The sequence below is a fragment of the Hippocampus zosterae genome, chromosome 10 (genome assembly GCF_025434085.1).
Source record: "Hippocampus zosterae strain Florida chromosome 10, ASM2543408v3, whole genome shotgun sequence".
Lineage (NCBI taxonomy): Eukaryota > Metazoa > Chordata > Actinopteri > Syngnathiformes > Syngnathidae > Hippocampus > Hippocampus zosterae.
The window spans coordinates 23,594,833-23,602,604 of NC_067460.1; the positions used below are offsets into that span (position 1 = coordinate 23,594,833).

The 7,772-nt window shown below is 51.0% G+C and overlaps 1 protein-coding gene across 2 annotated transcripts in view; it reads right to left on the minus strand.

Moving 5' to 3' along the window:
- Positions 1-5,688, minus strand: part of LOC127608891 (rho guanine nucleotide exchange factor TIAM1-like) — a 31,119-nt gene extending 25,431 nt beyond the window's left edge. Inside the window, exon 1 of one of the 2 annotated variants that reach the window (XM_052078350.1) lies at positions 5,552-5,688. The gene's annotated coding sequence lies outside the window, so the exon portion shown is untranslated. The remainder of the gene's footprint in view (positions 1-5,551) is intronic. The other variant, XM_052078349.1, reaches the window with a different exon arrangement.
- Between the last annotated feature and the right edge of the window lie 2,084 nt (positions 5,689-7,772).

Sequence of the window (7,772 nt, forward strand, 5' to 3'; positions counted from 1 at the left end):
CAGCTGTCTTCGGGCAGTAGGCGGGGGACACCCTGAATGGGTTGCCAGCCAATCGCAGGGCACACAGAGACGAACAACCATCCACGCTCACACTCACACCTAGGGACAATTTAGAGTGTTCAATCAGCCTGCCACGCATGTTTTGTGGAATGTGGGAGGAAACCGGAGCACCCGGATAAAACCCACGCAGGCCCGGTGAGAACATGCAAACTCCACACAGGGAGGCCGGAGCTGGAATCGAACCCGGCACCTCTGCACTGTGAAGCCCACGTGCTAACCACTGGACTACCGGGCCGCCAAAATGTGCCTTGGCTCAATAAAGGTTGGGAATCACTGGACTAATCCATTCACAGTGCAGAAGTAGTAAAATTTTGACAAACACTTGGACCTGCCGGAACATGTTTGGGAAGATGTGCCGCGGCCCTCTAATTTATCGGACACACTTGACACCGATAGAAAAGCAAGAATGCGGCGGACCGAGTCGTGGCAAGCTGAAACAACAACCCGACCCTGTCATTTGAATACGCCGCACTTTGTGGCTACTTGAACGTCGTCAAACAAATATCCTGCAAAGAAACTGGAAATATAAAAAACATTTTTGGCGAGCAGGATTCCTGGCGCAATACGTCTGCGCTTCCGTTGATTCCGGCAAGATACGGCGAAGCGGGCCAAAGAGCTTCGGGCATCGTTTTCAATCGAGTTCTCACAGCTGCTAATAATCTCACAGTTGCTCTTTTGAGTAAGTGTGACGCCATCACGGGCCGTTATGAAGTCGCTCGGCGGCTTTTGTCGCCGCGTAACGGCGTCGAGGCTCGTTGCCCTCTCGGCCCTTCACGCGGTTGAACAAACGGAGCAATTTGACGGTAAAACCACCACGTTGGGGCGAGTATTTGTCCTTCCTGAGGAACCCCCACCCCCCCACACAGCAAGGCGGCGCTTTTATCTCCCAGCGTCACCCCCCCCCCCCCCCCCCCCCCGGCAAAAGGTGTGACTGGAGCACATCCTGCTTGCGGATTTCTTCGCTCCTCATTGACGCGCTTTGAAGTCCCTAAATGGCTGTTAATTGCCGGTTGCGGGCCAACCGTTAGCGGCGCTTTCAGGACAAAAGGTGGAGGCCGCTTGGAACGGGGGCAGGGGGGGGGGGGTTGTTTGACTTGTGTGCTGAGAGTCGGGGGGGGGGGGGCGGTATTAGTTAACGTCCCGCTTGTTTGTGTGGTTTTAGTGCGACTAGATTTTATGATCAAGCTACTCGGTACAATTGATGGAGCTAGCCGAGTTAGCGCAGGACGTCCATGCTAACACCTGCTGGCAATAAACTAAAAAGACAGTTTTCAAGCGACTTAAATGGATTTAAAACGGGACCAAATGCCAAGGACGCGAAATACAAAACCTCCTTTGACTGAACCAAAAGTATCGGGACACTTTTCACATCCCAAAAATGACCACAGGGTCAAAATGTCAGCCACAGTCGCAATGCGTTTTGTTAAGACGATCGCTTTGTGGCAATCTCGCTCATCTCGTCTTCACATACTTGACATTCCCCACATTTCCACGTTGCCGCTCTGCACACACACACCCGGCAATTTCCCAAACTGTGCACATATGTGCGTGATGGCTTAACGATGACAGATTGACGACCGAAGGTATCATAGCGGCGGCACAGCAGTTAGCGAAGCCCCATCTGCTGGGGTGAGGAGAGTGTCAGGTGGAGGTCCCACTCGTGGGGGTCCAGGGGGGGGTTGTGGGGGGGGCTTATGGGAGTATTATTGACTGAAAAGAGAGACTTGCGGTGACAAATGCGCGGCATCGCATGGGAAGATGAACTGTTACAACTTCCCACACAGGAAGCGACACTGGATGGGCAAACATATTGGGACCCACCCGTGCAAGTCGTGAAAAGTTAAAAAGGAAAATAAGAGTTGTTCTTGCCTTTAGAACCAAAGCTTCCACTCTTCCGGGCTTTCTCAATATTGTGGGATTTGTCTTTTTTCATTCATTCATTCATTCATTCATTCATTCATCTTCCGAGCCGCTTGATCCTCACTAGGGTCGCGGGGGGTGCTGGAGCCTATCCCAGCTGTCTCCGGGCAGTAGGCGGGGGACACCCTGAACCGGTTGCCAGCCAATCGCAGGGCACACAGAGACGAACAACCATTCACGCTCACACTCACACCGAGGGACAATTTAGAGTGTTCAATCAGCCTGCCATGCATGTTTTTGGAATGTGGGAGGAAACCGGAGCACCCGGAGAAAACCCACGCAGGCCCAGGGAGAACATGCAAACTCCACACAGGGAGGCTGGAGCTGGAATCGAACCCGGGACGTCTGCACTGTGAAGCCGACGTGCTAACCACTGGACTACCGGGCCGCCCGGGATTTGTCTTTTTTTTTTTTTTTTCCAATCTTATACTTGGACAAGCAGCGTACAACTTTTATAGAAAATTAAGGGACCTAAAGAGCTTCCCTGAGGAACGCCACTCCAAATTGGGTCTGATTTGAGTGTTACACTTTGGAATGAGGTGAAGTGTGTTGTCGTGCAAAAATCACGTTTGTCATAATACACTTCCCTGAATATGTGGACAAAAGTATTGGGACACATGGCGCTTCTCCTCCAAAGTAGTCCAAATAGATTGCACTCTTCTGGGCAGACTTTCACCGAGATGCTGGAGTCCATTTTGATTCTTTTTTCTTTTTTAATTGATGTTCTCACAAAAAAAGAGAGTTCAACTTTTTCTTTTAGTAAGCACAGACCAATCCCCCCTCACCCACCGCATGGTGATGACTAAGTGCATCCCAAATGCATCCCCCCCCCCCCCCCCCATCTGACGCATTTTTCTTCCAGGTCAGTAAACGACAAGACGTGCACCAAACCGCACCCCCAAAACACATCTGGCTCGACGTCAAGGCACATTTCCATCAGCGCTTTTAATATTGATGAGCATTCCGAAGAGGAAAAAAAAAAAACACCGACGGAACTACAGCGCATCATGTAAACGTGCTATCAAGTCCATCCGGGAGCGCAGAATTTGGAGACGTGCATTATTTGGACACAGAGATGTTTCCGCCCCCCCCCCCCCCTTGGGTTACCTTGAGCATTACACGATCCGCAGCGCCTCTCCGCCGTGTCGCATTGTGTGCAGCCAAGCGTCGCCGAGCCGCATCGCGACACAGTCGACTACACAAGAAGGCCGGCCGGGAAAGGGGAAAAAGGCCTGACGCGAGAAGCCAGGAAGGGAAATGCCGCCATCAATCCGGCCCAGTCCGAGGAGAATCATACCCCCCCCCCGCACCCCCCTGTAAATGTTAATGTCACCTTTAAGACATCCTAGAGACACATTATGCCATTCGGCTTTTTATTTTCAAGCCATTTTGAGCAAATGTGGGTCCAATGTTCCCGGAGGATGGCTATCCACCCCCCCCCCCCCCACTAAATCTCACACACACACACACTGACAATGTCAGCGTTGAGGCCTACATTTCTCTAAAATGAACAAAAGTCATTCATTCTCAAGATTTCAATTCCACAGAACAGTTTCCCGCAAGGGGGACCTCAGCACCAAAACGCCGATTGAGCACTTGACAGAACTAAACATCACGTCATCCCTTTTCTTATTCATTCATTCATTCATCTTCCGAGCCGCTTGATCCTCACTAGGGTCGCAGTAGGCGGGGGACACCCTGAGTTGGTTGCCAGCCAATCGCAGGGCACACAGAAATGAACAGCCATTCGCACTCACACTCACACCTAGGGACAATTTAGAGTGTTCAATCAGCCTGCCATGCATATTTTTGGAACGCGGGAGGAAACCGGAGCACCCGGAGAAAACCCACGCAGGCCCGGGGAGAACATGCAAACTCCACACAGGGAGGCCGGAGCTGGAATGGAACCCGGTACCTCTGCACTGTGAAGCCCACGTGCTAACCACTGGACTACCGGGCCGCCTTCCCTTTTCTTAAAATTTCCAAATCCATTTGTGCAGCAGATGCGGCCGCATTCCTCGCCCCATTCAAAGCATGCGGCAAGGTCACAAACCTTGGAGCGTTTTCCGACGGCGTCCACGTTTCAAGCGCCTCGTTGCTTACAAGCGAACGCGACACCTGATCCCGGACCGACTCAAACGGACAATGCGGGGCTTTGTTGCTGCGGCTTACAAGCGCGATTGCGCGAGAGGGAGAGCAGCAAACTTTAAAGTTTTTTTGCACAACACGCACCCCCAACCAGACTTTTCATATTTGCGGACTTGTGGCGCGTCCTCTTGGAATGAAAAGACACCAAAGGAGAGGCGACCTGGCGGACGAGCAGACGGCGACAAGCTGGTTCGAGGCATTTCCATGACTATGACACCAGATGAGCACTCCTCACCGCAGGAGGGGGGCACACCGGGGGAGGCGCTTTGGAGAAGCACAATGCAGGGACTTACACACACACACACACACACACACACACACACACACACACACACACACACACACACACACACACCCTCCTAACTTCAGAAATGCACCCTTGGAGATTCCTCCTTGACTTTGGGCATTTCAAATCTATTCAATATTCACTCGCAAAGACATTTCAGATGCAAAGCAGACTTCTGCATGCTCTGAATCGGGGTGGGGGCGGTGGGGGAGGGTAGAGCCATCCGGCGGACAAATACGGAAGAGTGGCTGAAACATCTTGGTTTGTCTATTTTGGAATATCGTGACATGTATTGGGAGTTTGGGCGTCATAGCGGCTTTCGGTAAAAAAAAAGCTAAGATTCTTTTTTTTTTTGCTTCGACTCGGAAACGCATTGCGCCCCAGTTTGAGGAGCGCGGGCCGTGAATTTGACCATCTTGCGCAGATTTCCTGCTGACTTGGTAATTTGTGAAGCGGTAACAGAGCGCGATTTGCAGAAAACAATGACGAGTGACAATTGGAGTTGGAGTAACGCCATCTGGTGGACAAAATAAATATTTATTTTCGTCTGGGAAAAAAAAAACATGAAAGCTGTGAAATGTCGCCGCATGCTTTAAATGGGGGGTGGGGGGCGGAACAACATCTGGTGGACAAATCTAAAAATTGAAAAAAAGGGACTGATGTTTTTTGGTTTGATCTTGCAACATTGATTGTGATTCCGAGAGAATTTGGAAAGAGGATCAAGCGGTACGGAAGATGAATGAATGAATTTTGCAGCATGCTTTGAATGGATAACGCCGAAGCTGGTGGACAAATCTAAAATGTAAAAGCTCAGCTGATGTAACAAATTGCAATATTCTAACGTGTCGTGATTCGGGAACCTTTCCAAAACGGAAGCCCTCAAAACTCACATTTTCTTGTCGGGTTGACAAAAAAAAAACAACAACAAAAAAAACATTGATCAAGACGACGGCAACACACGCACAAAAGACTGCAGCAAAGGGGAGCTTACAGGTAGCAACGTGACGTGGGCAACCCCCCCCCCCACAACCCCCCACCCCGACCCTACAGCCCCGAGTTCACATAGAACCGCAACACTCACAAAAACCTGCCCTGAAGAGGCGCCAACCTGCAATCAGAAAAGACGCATCAACTTACTGCGTTAGCGGCCACAAAGCATCGGCAGCAAGTCGACTCGCGCGCCTTTCAAGCTCCATTCAGGATCCTCCAGCCCGGCACGGAGTGACGCCCTCACACGCCGGGATGACTTGAAGTGAGTGAGTGAGGGAGGGAGGGAGGGAGGGAGGGACTGTTTGGAATTGCCTCCTCCCTCTCCACGCCCTCCCCCCTCAAGTCCAAGCTGCAGGCCGGCAGGAATGCGTGTTCCACCTCCTTCGTCTGCTCTCTAATTGCCCCTTACACCTCCGCCCCCCCGTTCCCCCTCCTCAAACCTACCCCCTTGTCTACAAAAGACGCATCATGTTTACAGTAAACATCCCCGTCTAAAATTCAGTTACAATGAGGCTCGGGGACATCAAAAAGGACAATTTAACAGCTCAGGCTCACAAACGCCCGGTTGAAATTCCCCCAAAGGTGATTAGCAACAAATCTAGCGACGGGAGCCTCTTGCCAGTCGGCAAAAAAAAATCGGCAGTAGAACAAAAGGAGGCGGAATCGCATTTTTAACATGGTGCATCACTGCCATCTACTGGTGGTTGTGTGCCAGTAAAATTGTTTCCAAGTTTGGGATTTACAGTGGAGCGCTCATTTTAGACCAAACACCAAAACAGAGGAAGAAGAAAAAAATCCACCAACGGGCCAAGTCACAAAAATCCACCAACGGGCGAGTGTTTTCTCGAAGGTCTCTACGCAATGCCAACGACTGATCACAAAAGTACGGGAAGTGACGTCGCGCCATAGCACGAAAACGTGCAGCGCATGAAAACGGCATTTCGGCCAAGGTAAGGAGATCATTAGCTGACGATTCCGACAGCGGGAAGCCTCTCGAGAGTCCACATCAAAAGACACAAAAGTCATTGAGCATTCACGGAGAGATGCGCAACCCGCCTGCACGGCAAAAGGTGAAGCGCAATTGCAACTTGTTCAAAAGATGCTCGGAGCACATCAAGTTGTGTAAAATTTGTTCAGCAGACAGCAAGGCTTCTCTTAACCACAAACTCAGGCCTTCAAAATAAAATGTCGGAAATATAAGAGCACAGTTTGACCGCACTTGTTTTGGTTCCATGGTGGCTTTTTTTAAACATCCATCCATCCATCCATCTTCTACCGCTTATCCGGGGCCGGGTCGAGGGGGCAACAGCTTTGGCAGGGAAGCCCAGACTTCCCTCTCCCTAGCTACTTCTTCCAGCTCTCCCCGGGGGATCCCGAGGCGTTCCCAGGCCAGCTGGGTGACATAGTCTCTCCAGCGTGTCCGGGGTCTCCTCCCGGTGGGACATGCCCGGAACACCTCACCAGGGAGGCGCTCAGGAGGCATCCGAATCAGATGCCCAAGCCACCTCATCTGGCTCCTCTCGATGTGGAGGAGAAGCGGCTCGACTCTGAGCCCCTCCCGGATGACCGAGCTTCTCACCTTATCTCTAAGGGAGAGCCGGACACCCTGCGGAGAAAACTCATTTCGGCCGCTTGTATCCGGGATCTCGTTCTTTCGGTCACGACCCATAGCTCGTGACCAGTCCCACTTTTTATTAATTAAAAAAAAAGCGCAAAATAGTTTGAGAGTAACTGCTAGGACCATGAAACCAAAGAAAGTGTGGGCAAATTGTTATTATAATGGCCCACATTTATTTTGTAACTTGCCCGAACGGTGCCGAGCATACCGGGAGGCTCGTTTTGGTCTTGAGCTATTGTAGAATACGCCTTGCTGTTGGTTATACGTACATAAATTGTCCTTTTCGTTGATTTCATTATGTGTCTGGAACGAATTAAGTGGTTGGACATTATTTCCTATGGGAAATATTGCTTTGGTTTTCATTTTAGTCAGACTTTCTGGATGCAAGATCCCACCGTGTGTTTTACGGGCACCAGCAGCAGCTCGAACATTGAACCGACTCCTGTCAAGCCGTGTGACTCGATTCCCCGCCCCCCCGCCCCCCCCCCCCAAGCACACACCTCCGCTGCTCATGTGCAAATTTGACTTGTGACAATTTCCATTGCAAATGGGTGAGCAGTTATGTGTGAGTGGGCCACACATGAACGCTGGCCAAACATATTGGGGGGGGGGCAGGGGGGGGCTTCAACTACGCACTTGTCTCCACATCAACAACACTGAAAGTGTGTGTGTAACAGAGAGCGACACAATTACGCTGCTGAGAACATTCCTGCCTGTGTGGCAGACAAGACTCTGCATCTTTGTCATGAC